Genomic DNA, 15654 nt, shown 5'->3' on the forward strand with positions numbered 1-15654 from the left:
TATTATTGTTCATTTATTCATTTGCTGAAAATTAGAACTGCATTTAGAAATAGTTTTGAAACAAATACTTGCGCTTAACAAACGCAACTAATTATTATTATTAGGCTAACTGATGTCTGTGCGTAAAGATTTTCCTATCCACCAAGAGCGAAAGTGAAAGTAGATCATTTATCTCTCATTCTCGCGCGGTAGATGCTCTGTTTAACAGTTTTCTGTTAAAAATAACTGTTAACTGTTTGCTTGTGAAATGCTCAGTTTTTCCACTTAAACTTACTTTACGTCATGTAAATAGCAAATGCGCTTATGGCACGATGCAAGGCTATTAAAGGGAATGGGAGATGAGACTCTGATTGGTTTATTCTCAAAATACACCTATAACTCATTAAGAAAATAAACTCAACCCTTTAGATCATGCTTAAAATTTGCTTAAAATAAAAAAGGCCTAAAATGCACATTATTTTTAAAGTAATTTTAGTTACTTAGTTTCTTCCTGCATTGTTATTGACAGAAATTCTTACCATCACCACCATCACTGTCTGGCTTCCTGGATTTCTGTCAAGATTCACCTGTTATTTCCTGAAGGGAGAAAGTGAGAGAGACATTATTATTCACTTATTTAAATTATTTAATTATTTAAATTATTATTAGTTTATTTTCTTAATAAATTAAAACGTGCACTCATTGACTTCCATGTTATTATTTTTCCTACTATTGGACTTTTCTACTTTACAAGTTTATTTTTTCTGTTAAACGAAAAACAAGGTATTTTGATGGAAGAAGAAAACCTGCAATCATTGACTTCCAAAATAAAAACACCAAAAATATGGAAGTCAATGAGTACAGGTTTTCATCTTCCATCTTCTTTTGTGTTTAACAGAAAAAATAAACCCATAAAGGGTGTGCAAATGATGACACATTTGTCATTTTTGGGTATGAGCCAGTCACAGAGTTGTTTTCTACAGAGGTTTGTTAATTCTTGACAAAAGAATTAACAAACCTCTGTAAAAAACAACTCTGTGTTGGTCAAAGTGACTGGCTCATGGAGGTACTGAAACAGAAAAGCAAAGATAAAGAAAATTCAACATTCGTTTACTTACTTTTAAAGTCTCGCATAACAAACCATGCCCTCATAAACCATGAAGAAACACATGTTATAATAGTCTACTGCTAGCACCATGTAAACCTACACATACTGTGTCCTCATAAACCATGAAGAAACACAGATTGAAGGAAGTGAAGGATGAGCAAATGATGACAAAATTGTCATTTTTGGGTGAACTATCCTTTTAAGGAGTGTCAAAATAGCATTACAAAAGAATTAACAAACCTCTGTAGAAGACAGCTCTGTTTGTGTTTGTCAAAGTGACTGACTTATAGAGGTGCTGAAAGAGAGAAGTAAAGAAAGATGAAGAAAACATGAAATTCACTTACTGAAAGCTTTAAGTCTTGCAAAACCAATCATGTCCTCATAAACCATGAAGAAACACACACGTTATAAAATAACAGTCTACTGGTAACATTGTAAACCTACACATACTGTGTCCTCATAAACCATGAAGAAACACACAGATTTAATAAAACAATAGTCTACTGCTAAGTCACATCCAATAGACATACTTGGTCCTCATAAACCATGAATAAACACACAGGACTGCTACACTGCATTTAGCAGAAATAGGAAACTGTTACTTTAGCACTTAAAAGGATGGTTCATCCAAAAATGAAAATGTACTTGCTATTAATATACCCCAAAGCATTCCAACCCTTTAAGGGTTTATTTCTTCTGATAAACAACAAAAACAAGATATTTTGATGGAAGAAGAAAACCTGCAATCATTGACTTTCATAATAGAAAACACAAAAAATATGAAAGTCAATGGTTACAGGTTTCCATCTTCTTTTGTGTTTAACAGAAAAATAAACCCATAAAGATTTAAAACAAGTAAAGGGTGAGCAAATGATGACACAATTGTCGTTTTTGGGTGTACTCCTTTACTCTGCCCTCATAAACCATGAAGAAACATGTTATAATAGTCTACTGCTAGCACTATGTAAACCATTGTAAACCTACACATACTGTGTCCTCATATACCATGAAGAAACACACAGATTTAATAAAACAACAACCTACTGCTAAGTCACATCCAATAGACATACTTAGTTCTCATAAACCATGACTAAACATACAGGACTGCTAACCTGCATTTAGTAAAAATAGGAAACTGTCATTTTTGCACTTAAAGTGATGGTTCACCCAAAAATTAACATTTACTTACTATTAATTTACCCTCAAGTGTTCCAAACTTTTATGGGTTTATTTCTTCTGTTAAACACGAAAGATACTTTGAAAACTGATGAAAACCTGTAACCATTGACTTTCATATTATTGGTATTTTCTATTATGGAAATCTATGGTTACAGGTTTCCATCTTTTTTTTTAAAAGTATTTTCTTTTGTCTTTAACAGAAGAATTAAACCCATAAGGTTTAAAACAAGTAAAGGATGAGCAAATGATGAAACAATTGTCATTTTTGGGTAAACTATCCCTTTAACGACTGTCAAAATAGCTTGACAAAAAATTAACAAACCTCTGTAGAAGACAGCTCTGTTTGTGTTTGTCAAAGTGACGAGCTCATTGAGATACTGAAAGAAAGAAGCACAGAAAGATTAAGAAGACATGTCATTGGCTTAATGAAAGCTTTATGTCTCGCAAACCAATCATGTCCTTATAAACCATGAAGAAACACACAGATTTAATAAAACAATAGCCTGCTGGTAAGTCACATCCAATAGACATACTTGGTCCTATTAAACCATGACTAAACTCAAAGGACTGCTAAACTGCATTTAGTAAAAATAGGAAACTGTCATTTTAGCACTTAAAGTGATGGTTCACCCAAAAATGAACATTTCCTTACTATGAATTTACCCTCAAGTGTTCCAAACCTTTAAGGGTTTATTTCTTCTGATAAAAAACAAAACAAGATATTTTGATTGAAGAAGAAAACCTGCAATCATTGACTTCCACAATAGAAAACACAAAAAATATGGAAGTCAATGGTTACAGGTTTCCACCTTATTTCAAAGTATCTTCTTTTGTGTTTAACAGAAAAAATAAACCCATAAAGATTTAAAACAAGCAAATGGTGAGCAAATGATGACACAATTGTACTTTTGGGTGAACTAGCCCTTTAAGGAGCGTCAAAATAGCTTGACAAAATAATTAACAAACATCTGTAGAAGACAACTCTGTTTGTGTTTGACAAAGCGACTGGCTTATGGAGGTGCTGAAGGAGAGAAGTAAAGAAAGATGAAGAAAACATGACATTCGCTTACTGAAAGCTTTAAGTCTCACAAAACCAATCATGTCCTCATAAACCATGAAGAAACAAACGTTATGAAATAAGTCTACTGGTAACATTGTAAACCTACACATACTGTGTCCTCATGAACCATGAAGAAACACACAGATTTAATAAAACAATAGTCTACTGCTAAGTCACATTCAATAGACATACTTGGTCCTCGTAAACCATGACTAAACACACAGGACTGCTACAATGCATTTAGCAGAAATAGGAAACTGTAATTTTAGCACTTGAAGGGACTTTTTAAGTCACACATAACAAACCATGCCCTTATAAACCATGAAGAAACAAGTTATAAGTCAACTGCTAGCACTATGTAAACTTACACATACTGTGTCCTCATAAACCATGAGTAAACACACAGATTTAATAAAACAATAGCCTGTTGCTAACTCACATCCAATAGACATACTTGGTCCTCATAAACCCTGACTAAACACACAGGACTGCTAAATTGCATTTAGTAAAAATAGGAAACTGTCATTTTAACACTCAGAGAGATTGATCACCCAAAAATGAACATTTACTCACTATTAATTTACCCTCAAGTGTTCCAAACCTACAAACAAACTAGATATTTTGACAGAAGAAGAAAACCTGCAATCAATGACTTCCATAATAGAAATCAAAAATAATATGAAAGTCAATGGTTAGAGGTATCCATCTTTTTTCAAAGTATCTTATTTGTTTTGTCAAACAGAAAAAAAGAAACCCATAAAGGTTTGGAACACTTGAGGGTAAATTAATGGCGAGTAAATGTTAATTTTTGGGTGAATCATCCCTTTAAGTGCTAAAATTACAGTTTCCTATTTCTGCTAAATGCAGTGTAGCAGTCCTGTGTGTTTAGTCATGGTTTATGAGGACCAAGTATGACTATTGGATGTGACTTAGCAGTACAATGTTTTTTTTATTAAATCTGTGTTTCTTCATGGTTTATGAGGACACAGTATGTGTAGTTTTACAATGTTAACAGAAGACTGTTGTTTTATAATGTGTGCTTCTTCATGGTTTATGAGGACATGATTGGTTTAAAGTACCAAAATAGCTTGACAAAACAATTACAAAAACCTCTGTAGAAGACAAGTCTTTGTGTTTGTCAAAGTGACAGGCTCATATAGGTACTAAAAGCGAGAAGCAAAGAAAGATGAAGAAAACTACTGAAAGCTTTAAGGCTCGCATAACCAATCATGTCCTCATAAACCCTGAAGAAATACACAGATTTAATAAAACAATAGTCTACTGCTAAGTCACATCTAATAGACATACTTGGTCCTTATAAACCATGACTAAACACGCAGGACTGCTACACTGCATTTAGCAGAGATAGGAAACTGTTATTTTAGCACTTAAAGGGATAGTTCATCCAAAAATTAACATTTACTCTATTAATTTACCCTCAAGTGTTCCAAACCTTTATGGGTTTATTTCTTCTATTAAACACAAAAGATACTTTGAAAACCAATGAATATTGACTTTCATATTATTTGTGTTTTCTACTATGGAAGTCTATGGTTACAGGTTTACATCTTTTTTAAAGTACTTTCTTTTGTCTTTAACAGAAGAAATAACCCAAAATGGTTTGAAACAAGTAAAATGTAAGCAAATAATGACACATTTGTACCGTTTGGGTGAACTATCCATTTAGGGAGTGTCAAAATAGCATTACAAAAGAATTAACAAACCTCTGTAGAAGACAACTCTGTTTGTGTTTGTCAAAGTGACGGACTCATGAAGGTACTGAAAGAGAGAAGCAAAGATAAAGAAAATTTACCATTCGTTTACTTACTGTTTTAAGTTTTGCACAACAAACCATGCCCTCATAAACCATGAAGAAACACACGTTATAATAGTCTACTGCTAGCACCATGTAAAACTACACATACTGTGTCCTCATAAACCATGAAGAAACACGCAGTTTCCATAAAACAACATCCTACTGCTAAGTCACATTAAATAGACATACTGTGTCTTCATAAACCATGACTAAACACACAGGACCGCTACATTGCATTTAGCTGAAAAAGGAAACTGTAATTTTAGCATTTAAAGGGATGGTTCACTCAAAAATGAACATTTACTCACTATGAATTTACCCTCAAGTGTTCCAAACTTTTATGTGCTTATTTCTTCTGATAAACAACAAAAACAAGATATTATGATGGAAGAAGAAAACCTGCAATCAATAGCCCCTTTCACACTTACAGACCATTCCGGAAAATTGCCAGCAATTTTCCGGAAAGGTTGTATGTGTGAACAGGTCCTTTTTGAAAATACCGGTAAATTCGTTCTTGCTATTTTCCGGAAAGAGAAGTTGTAACATTACCGGCAATGTGCCGGAATGCTGCGCTGTGTGAATGCAAAAGGAAGATTCCCGTAATAAGCGCGTGCACGTCTAGAACGTGCTGACGTGAGACGTCTGCTTTAGCCAATCACAACAGTCAGACGCATTTACGTCCGCGCGGTTTGTGAGGATAAAAGCCTTTGAATATTTTTCCAGACACATTTAGCTGCTAGAAGTTAGTCAGATCACGTTTATATGTTCTTCTTAATGATAACTGTGTAAATAATCATCGATGAGATGCTTATGATAAGCCGTTGTTTGTTTACCTTCAAGCTTTGCACATGCACATATTATGAACATCTCGACATGCGAAAGTGATCCTGCGAAAGTTGTTCACAATATTGATCATCCACAGAGTTTGTAATTTAGTCAAATGTTTACAAATACAAGCGCAGCCGTTTAAAGCTCATTTGTGGTGAATGTTGTCAGAATTTACCGGTATTTTGGAATGGATGTGTGAATGCTCTTTTCCGGAAAATTTCCGTAACGTCCTCGCCTGTGTGAACAGCGCTTTTTTGAATATACCGGTAAAGTCTTTCCGGAAATTTTCCAGATATTTACCGGTATCACTGTGTGAAAGGGGCTAATGACTTCCATAATAGAAAACACAAATAATATGGAAGTCAATGGTTACAAGTTTCCATCTTTTTTCAAAGTATCTTCTTTTGTGTTCAACAGAAAAAATAAACCCATAAAGATTTAAAACAAGTAAAGGGTGAGCAAATGATGACACAATTGTACTGTTTGGGTGAACTATCCCTTTAAGGAGTGTCAAAATAGCATTACAAAAGAATTAACTAACCTCTGTAGAAGACAGCTTTGTTTGTGTTTGACAAAGTGACTGGGTCATGGAGGTACTGAAAGAGAGAAGCAAAGAAAGATGAAGGAAACATGACATTCGCTTACTGAAAGCTTTAAGTCTCACAAAACCAATCATGTCCTCATAAACCATGACTAAACACACAGGATTGCTACACTGCATTTAGTCTAATTAAGAAACTGTCATTTTAGCACTTAAAGGGATGGTTCACCCAAAAATGAACATTTACTTACTATGAATTACAGGTTTACATCTTTTTAAAAGTATTTTGTTTTGTCTTTAACAGAACAAATAAAGAAACAAGTAAAGGGTAGGCAAATGAGGACACAATTGTACTGTTGGGTGAACTATCCCTTTAAGGAGTGTCAAAATAACATGACAAAAGAATAAACAAACCTCTGTAGAAGACAACTCTGTGTTGGTCAAAGTGACGGGCTCAGGGAGGTACTGAAAAAGAGAAGCAAAGATAAGATTTTTTTAACATTGTTAAATTACTTTAAGTCACGCATAACAAATCATGCCCTTACAAATAACGAAGAAACACACGTTATAATTGTCTACTGCTAGCACTATGTCAACCTACACATACTGTGTCCTTATGAACCATGAAGAAACACACAGATTTAATAAAACAATAGTCTACTGCTAAGTCACATCTAATAGACATACTTGGTCCTCATAAACCATGACTAAACACACAGGACTGCTAACCTGCATTTAGCAGAAATAGGAAACTGTCATTTTAGCACTTAAAGGGATGGTTCACCTAAAAATTAACATTTACTCACTATTAATTTACCCTCGAGTGTTCCAAACCTTTAAGGGTTTATTTCTTTTTTTAAAAACAAAACATACTTTGAAAAACGATGGAAACCTGTAACCATTGACTTTTATATTACTTGTTTTTTACTACTATGGAAGTCAATGGTTACAGGTTTCTATCTTATTTCAAAGTATCTTATTTGTTTTGTTAAACAGAAAAAAGAAAACCATAAAGGTTTGGAACACTTGAGGGTAAACTAATAGTGAGTAAATGTTCATTTTTGGGTAAAACTATCCTTTCAAGAAGTATCAAAATAGCATGACAAAATAATTAACAAACCTCTGTAGAAGACAGCTTTGTTTGTGTTTGTCAAAGCGACTGGCTTATGGAGGTGCTGAAAGAGAAAAGTAAAGAAAGATGAAGAAAACATGAGATTCGCTTACTGAAAGCTTTAAGTCTCGTTTAACCAATCATGTCCTCATAAACCATGAAGAAACACACACGTAAACAATAGTCTACTGCTAACATTGCATTCTACATACAGTGTCCTCATAAACCATGAGTAAACACACAGATTTATTAAAACAATATCCTACTGCTAAGTCACATCCAATAGACATACTTGGTCCTCATAAACCATGACAAAACACACAGGACTGCTACACTGCATTTAGCAGAAATATGAAACTGTTATTTTAGCACTTAAAGGGATGATTCACCCAAAAACGAACATTTACTCACTAACAATTTACCCTCAAGGGTTCCAAACCTTTACGTGTTTATTTCTTCTGATAAAAAACAAAAACAAGACATTTGGTGGAAGAAAATCTGCAATCATTGACTTTCATGGTAGAAAACAAGAAAAGATGGAAACCTGTAATCATTCACTCCCATATTATTTGTAAGTATTTTCTTTTGTCTTTAACAGAATAAATAACCCCAAAAAGGTTTGAGACAATTAATGGGTGAGCAAATGATGACACAATTGTACTTTTTGGGAGAACTATCCTTTTAAAAAGCGTCAAAATAGTTTGACAAAATAATTAACAAACCTCTGTAGAAGACAACTCTGTGTTTGTCAAAGTGACGAGCTCATAGAGGTACTGAAAGAGAGAAACAAAGATAAAGAAAATGTAACATTTGTTTACTAACTGTTTGAAGTCTCGCATAACAAAAAATGCCCTCATAAACCATGAAGAAACACATGTTATAATAGTCTACTGCTAGCACCATGTAAACCTACACATACTGAGTCCTCATAAAACATGAGTAAACACACAGATTTATTAAAACAATATCCTACTGCTAAGTCACATCTAATAGACATACTTGGTCCTCATAAACCATGACTAATCACACAGGACTGCTACACTGCATTTAGCAGAAATATGTAACTGTCATTTTAGCACTTAAAGGGATGATTCACACAAAAATTAACATTTACTCACTATTAATTTACCCTCAAGTGTTCCAAACCTTTAAGGGTTTCTTTTTTCTGTTAAACACAAAAGAAGATACTTTGAAAAACGATGGAAACCTGTAACCATTGACTTTCATATTATTTGTGTTTTCTATTATGTAAGTCAATGGATACATGTTTCCATCTTTTTTCAAAGTATCTCATTTGTTTTATTAAACAGAAAAAAAGAAACCCATAAAGGTTTGAAACACTTGAGGGTAAATTAATAGTGAGTAAATGTTCATTTTTGGGTGAACTATGCCTTTAAGGAGTGTCAAAATAGCTTGACAAAAGAATTAACAAACCTCTGTAGAAAACAACTCTGTTTGTGTTTGTCCAAGCGACGGGCTCATGGAGGTACCGAAAGAGAGAAGCAAAGAAAGATGAAGAAAACATGACATTCACTTACTGAAAGCTTCAAGTCTTCCATAACCAATCATGTCCTCATAAACTATGAGTAAACACACATATTTGATATAACAATAGCTTGCTGCTAACTTACATAAAATAGACATACTTGGTCCTCATAAACCATGACTAAACACACAGGACTGCTACGTTGAATGTAGTAGAAATATGAAACTGTCATTTTAGCACTTAAAGGGATGATTCACACAAAAATTTATATTTACTCACTATTAATTTACCCTCAAGTGTTCCAAACCTTTAAGGGTTTATTACTTCTGTTAAACAACAAAAAAAAGATATTTTGATGGAAGAAGAAAACCTGCAATCATTGACTTCCACAACAGAAAACACAAATAATATGGAAGTCTATGGTTACAGGTTTCCATATTTTTTCTAAGTATCTTCTTTTGTCTTTAACAGAAGAAATATCCCAATAATGGTTTGAGACAAGTAAAGGGGGATCAAATAATGAGACAATTGCACTTTTTGGATGAACTATCCCTTTAAGGAGTGTCAAATTAGCATGACAAAATAATTAACAAACCTCTGTAGAAGACAACTCTGTTTGTGTTGGTTAAAGCCACAGGCTCATGGAGGCGCTGAAAGAGAGAAGCAAAGAAAGATGAAGAAAACATTAAAAGCTTTAAGTCTCGCATAACAAACCATGTCCTCATAAACCATGAATAAACAGATTTAACAAAACAATAGCCTACTGCTAAGTCACATTCAGTAGACATACTTGGTCCTCATAAACCATGAGCAAACACACAGATATTAAAACAATAGCCTATTGATAGGTCAGCAAACTTGACATTGTTTCTCTTGATATCTCAATATTGTAAGCTATAAAAAAAGCTTTAAATATTAGTAATATTTGTTATTTCTCAAATGTGGTAAAAAACAATATTATTATAATATGTAGGCCTAGTAATGGTTAAAATGCTCAATTTTGCATAGATCTGGCATGTTAAACTTTAAATTGGTCTTTAATGCATAGGACAGAGATGACATCAGAATACAAATTCAAAATTCTGAAGATGAGTGTTAGATGTTTGCTTGCACTCTCTTATGGTCCACATGCAAATAGATCATTTTCACTGGTATAACCAGGCATTTGTCATCATCAGATTTCAACTTGCATTATTTTCATCATTTAACAACAGTAGTTTATACTGCCACTGTGTAAACGTTTAATCTTACACATAATACTCACCGTGTGAATAGAGGCTAATCTAAAGAAAAAACTTTGAATTGTTATATTGCGATTCTCAATATAATAATGTATCGCTACACCCATATTAAATGTATTATTATATAAAAATAACTGCACAGATACAGGAACAATAAGAAAATATCTCTTCAGATCAACATTTAAAAGACAATTATATAGACAAACCTCTTTGAAGCTCACTCTGTTCAGAATTCAAAGATAATGGCTCATGAAGAGACTGAAAAACATAATCAAAACACAGAAAATAAAGCTAAAACAACTCAAGTGTGTGCTAAACAGACATTATTAAACATTATATTTAATACTACATACGGTTCAAAATATGCCAATTTTTAAAATAAAATCCAATATACCCTACCTTTGCTTTTTCATGTTTGTTACAGGAGAGAAGGTCAACTCCTCCACATGACACACTCTAAAATTACAATTGTATGTTGTGATATCGTGCAGAACAATGTTTTAAAATTAAACACAAGGTACTTTTTTTTATACAAGATTAAAATTGTAACTCTGCCAAATAAAAACAGTTCTGTCAACACATGAACACTGACTCCACAGAGTATGCATCACAAACTTTTCTGGACAAACAGTGAAAACTGATACAGAAGAAACTAAATCATTGAAAAAATTCATTATGTTGGTTTAATAGTGCACAAAAAGTACACTGTACAGGAAACTGGCCCAAAACAATTATCTAATACTTTACTATTTGATAGTGTCAGGCCCGGATTAAGAACTCAAGAGGTCTGTATTAAAAAAAATAAGAATAGAATACATTTTTTTCAAAACAAATCTATAATATATTGCCCACATTTTTTAAATAAATTATATATATATATATATATATATATATATATATATATATATATATATATATATATATATATATATATATATAGTCTACAAAGATTTAACTTATTTTTTAAGAAAATGAAAATTTTCTTATGAAAATGAAAATTGATGGTATAAGTACACTTGTTCAAGTTAACTGAAGCAGTACTAAAATATATATTTTAAAAGGTATTTATTACTATTCTCCACTGTGCTTTGCGAGAGCGCTTACTGAACAGCACGTTCGTTGACAAGACTGCCCAGGCACGAATGCAATGTGAGTGCAGGCCGTAGGGGGAGACGGAAGGGGGGAAAAGCATGCTTCAGCCTGGTTCATGGCAACTGTACAGTGCGAGTACGCCCTCAGACACACGATGAATCCAGTCTGCACTGCCATTAGCATCCTCCACCTGGTTAATGCTAGCTTGCACATAACATTACCATAACGTCTTCTATACTCACATTCTCCTCATCATGGGTCTGTTTGAAGGAGTGAATACATGAAACATGCCTCAATAAAGATGCACCCTCTCCTCTTTTTCTCTTGTGATTGCCAAATCCACTTGTTCACTCATTTTGATCTACGGCAAATACTACACTACAGTCCGCTCAATTCAGTGCAGGTTATTTCAAAACTTACAAGCACTTCACCAATTAAAGCATGCTGTTTAGTTAAAAAAAGTAAAGAAGGAAAGGAAAAAATCTGCATGCTTTTTATACATGGTGACATTTTCTGACAATTTAAATACAATGATAATAATAATATATGATAGGGGTGTAACGATTTATCGTTGTACGATTTATTGCGATGCAAAAATGTCTCGATATGCATCGTGGCGTTATGACGATATGATTACGATATGACGTCCGTTTTCTCTTATTAGTTGAGCTGTTTGCACGGGAGCTACGTTCCACCTGCTGTCGCACGTGAGTTCAGATTGCAGCAGCAGTAATGTTAGCAAACCAAGATGAGTGGAGTTGAAATAGAGGATGGCCCATCCTCTCAAAATCAGACGTCTGGCAACATTTCGGTTGTACAGTAATTGCTTTAGACTCGTCCGCTTTTTGACACGCATACTGGGTCACACATCCTAAGTTTTAAAGTCTTCACAGTGATTTACATACTTTGCACAGCGACAGGGATACCTCCTAATGGTGTTGAAAGAGTCACATACTGTATTTATAAGGTACAATTCACCCTAAAATATCATTCTGTCTTCATATGATGTATTGGCGGCCGCAAAATCACACATGACATGAGCTGACCGTGAGCTGTTACTACAAAGGGCGGACTATGATAGACGCGTGCGTATGGCAAGCCGTTTTAACATTTAAAACCTTTGATCTGACTATCCATAAATATATTTAGAGATATCTCTAATTATATTTTGACTAGTCATAATTATAATTCGACTAGTCAAAATATAATTAGAGATATCTCTAAATGAATTTAATTAAATATGAATTACATATATTTATGGATAGTCAGAACAAAGGTTTAAATGCTAAAACGGCTTGCCATACGCGCGCGTCTGCTTCAGTGAACAGAACCTGCAGGTTGTGACTAATAAAGTAGTAAACAACATTCAGTTTGTGGAACAGAGTGATCTTTCAGGAGCAGCGTGGGAAGTTTGAACAGCACTTAGCAGTGTAAATGAAACCGAAAACGTACACATTATTTAAACAATCATATCGATTTTAGAGTTATGATTACGACGAGCTAACCCTTTAAAGCTAAATTTTAGTACAGAGGTACACAAAAATGCACGTCAACATGATACACTTGATAGCGCCGACATCAGCGACGCCGAAGAAATAGTAAACCTGCCTAAACTGCTAAAAAGAGTCACGACTGTCCTGTGTAATGATAAGACGGCCACCCTGTCACTCATGCCCAACATGAAGACAGCCATCCATAAAAACCTCTCAGACAGATACACATAAGTTCAGGATTATCTTATAGAACTGCTGATTACCTGGAAATGTAGATTTTTTTTTTGCACACATAAAAAACGCAAGTGACCAAGCAAAGCCTTAAGCTCTCACTGTTAAATTCAATTGAATAGAAAGCTTATTTTTTTGCACCTTTACTTAAATTGTTCCTTAATTTTGTCTCTGTCATTTCAATAATATTTTTTAAGAAGTTTTTAAATTGTTTTATTTTCCAGAGACAGGCCTGTTTAATATATTTTCTAAAAGAAGGTTCAGTTTAACAAGTTGAAACAAAAGAAATACATAAAAAATAGTTTACTTGGTAAAATTTGCATTTCAGTTAAATTTTCAATTTTTATTCCAAATATCGTGATACATATCGAATCGTGAACACTATATCGTGATACACTTCGTATCGTGAGCTGAGTGTATCGTTACACCCCTAATATATGATATTGACTATTTGCTAAGAGGAAATGCCTAGTTTCTAAAAAAAAAATGTTTTTAAAGAGAGGGAGGCAACCTTTATTAAGACATGTGCAACCTATTAAATGCTCTTCAACAGAGCCATGAGGTAGGAGAATATGGGTGAAGTAGCGCTAGTTGTGGCAAATGATAATCGACAGGCTAACCAGGGTTTGGGAAAGGGCGACTAATAGTGGTGTAACGGATCCAAAATCTGCAGTTCGGATCACTCTACGTTTTTTGAGTTATGGATCGGACCATTTTTTGGATCAGCAAAAAAGGGAGGAGACAATTTGCTTTCCATTTATACAAAAATGTTACTGCATAAAACATTGCTTTTAACAAACAGAAAATAGAACCTGTAATTTTAATAAAAAATAAAAATCAGGAAATAACCAGCTAAAAAAAAGTATTCAATATGAAATATGATCTTTGCTACTGTTGCTGATAATGCAAAATGTATAGAAATCTTGCACAACATATATTTATCTTCAATTAATGATTCAACAATTCACACATAAAACTTCATGTTTCATTATACTGTAGGTGTATTATATTTGAAAACCTATTCAATTACATAGTTTTGATGTTTGTTTGTCGCCATCTGTTGGTTACACAATGTAGTTGCTTTCACCAGCATCTTGTTTCATTAAACAGTGATTTTATTCTTACCATAATGAATGCATTAATGCAGGCTAAACAAACAGTGACAAAAAAACACCTTAATAGCCAAAAGCATTTATGTAGGTCCCACAACGTCATCATTATATTTTACAGGGAAGCCAAAATGCTTTCATTCATGCAATTTGAATGACACGGGAGGCGATCTCTCTGCGATTGTTATAAATGTTGGATTAACCTACAAGTTCAAAAAAAGTTATTAATCTACGGGTCACGCGCATTCCGAACCGTGGGTTGTGATCCGTATCGATCACGGATCAACAGTGATCCGTTACACCCCTAGTGACTAACGTCACAAATAAATAAATACAAATGAATTCTATTAAGATGTTGCTAACATTTGAAAATAACTTTATTATATATTTAAAATAACTATTTAGAGAAATAAGATAAACATCATCAAAACACACGAGGCACTTGTGACTTTATTTAACATTTGCATTATTTTAATTTTTTTTTAAATGTTTCCTAAAAATAAATGTATTTCCCATCTGATATCCAATGGGGAGAAAAAAAATAAGAATAAGTTCAGCAGACGGTATATTAGAACTCGAGTTGATGATCAATCGCGTCAAAACATGTTGCTGTGCATTACAAGCTACACCACTGGCGCTATTTAGTTATGTTGTCTCTGTCGGTCAGACATCACTTGTCTGACAAAATTTGTGTAAATGGCTTATTCCATCAATGTGTGTTATTAACCATTGGTTAATCAGGCCCTGGATAGTGTACAATCTTTAATAGTTTTAACTTTTCACTAATATGGAAATCATTAATATTAGCATTTTTTAGACTCTTAAATTAAACATTAACATTTTAAAGTGTGGTTTTCAATTAGGACATTTCTTTTTATTATTATTATTATTATTTAAATGTTATTTTTTGACATTTATAATGTCTTGTCATCAAATCATCATTTTGTGTTAAATTAAACTCCTTTTTGCATCTTAACATTTTATACACTATGCTTATAATGAAACATTAACTGGGGACTACCTGCAGTAAGAAAAAACATGTACAAAACTTTGGTACTGATGTACCTCCACGTAAGCATGTCTTTATCCTTCCCCAACCTCACATGATGAGCAGCATCTTTCAAAGGATTTAATCCTCTGCTTTGACTCTTACCACCATTCATTCACTGTTAAAATATTATATAAGGTTAAACTTCACAGTTTATAATATCAATACAATACCACATATGCAAAGCAGTATTAATATATGTGACGTAGTGTAAAATTCTCTAAAGAAGACCAAAACAGAAAATAGTAATATAGTTATCAAATTTCATAATACAGTTATCACATTTCAAACCATTTAACAAAATATAAGTTAGTAGTGCACTATTTTGACAA

At 33.4% G+C, this 15654-nt stretch overlaps 1 long non-coding RNA gene across 1 annotated transcript in view; it reads right to left on the minus strand.

Moving 5' to 3' along the window:
• Positions 1–9703: 9703 nt before the first annotated feature.
• The window catches only part of LOC141375768 (uncharacterized), a 30144-nt gene continuing 24193 nt past the window's right edge, over positions 9704–15654 (minus strand). Inside the window, exons 16-19 of the long non-coding RNA XR_012384542.1 lie at positions 15340–15440; positions 10749–10805; positions 10556–10607; positions 9704–9758 (exon numbers count right to left, since the gene is read on the minus strand). This is a non-coding gene — a long non-coding RNA (uncharacterized lncRNA). The remainder of the gene's footprint in view (positions 9759–10555; positions 10608–10748; positions 10806–15339; positions 15441–15654) is intronic.

This window comes from Danio rerio, chromosome 8 (genome assembly GCF_049306965.1).
Source record: "Danio rerio strain Tuebingen ecotype United States chromosome 8, GRCz12tu, whole genome shotgun sequence".
In the NCBI taxonomy this organism is placed as follows: domain Eukaryota; kingdom Metazoa; phylum Chordata; class Actinopteri; order Cypriniformes; family Danionidae; genus Danio; species Danio rerio.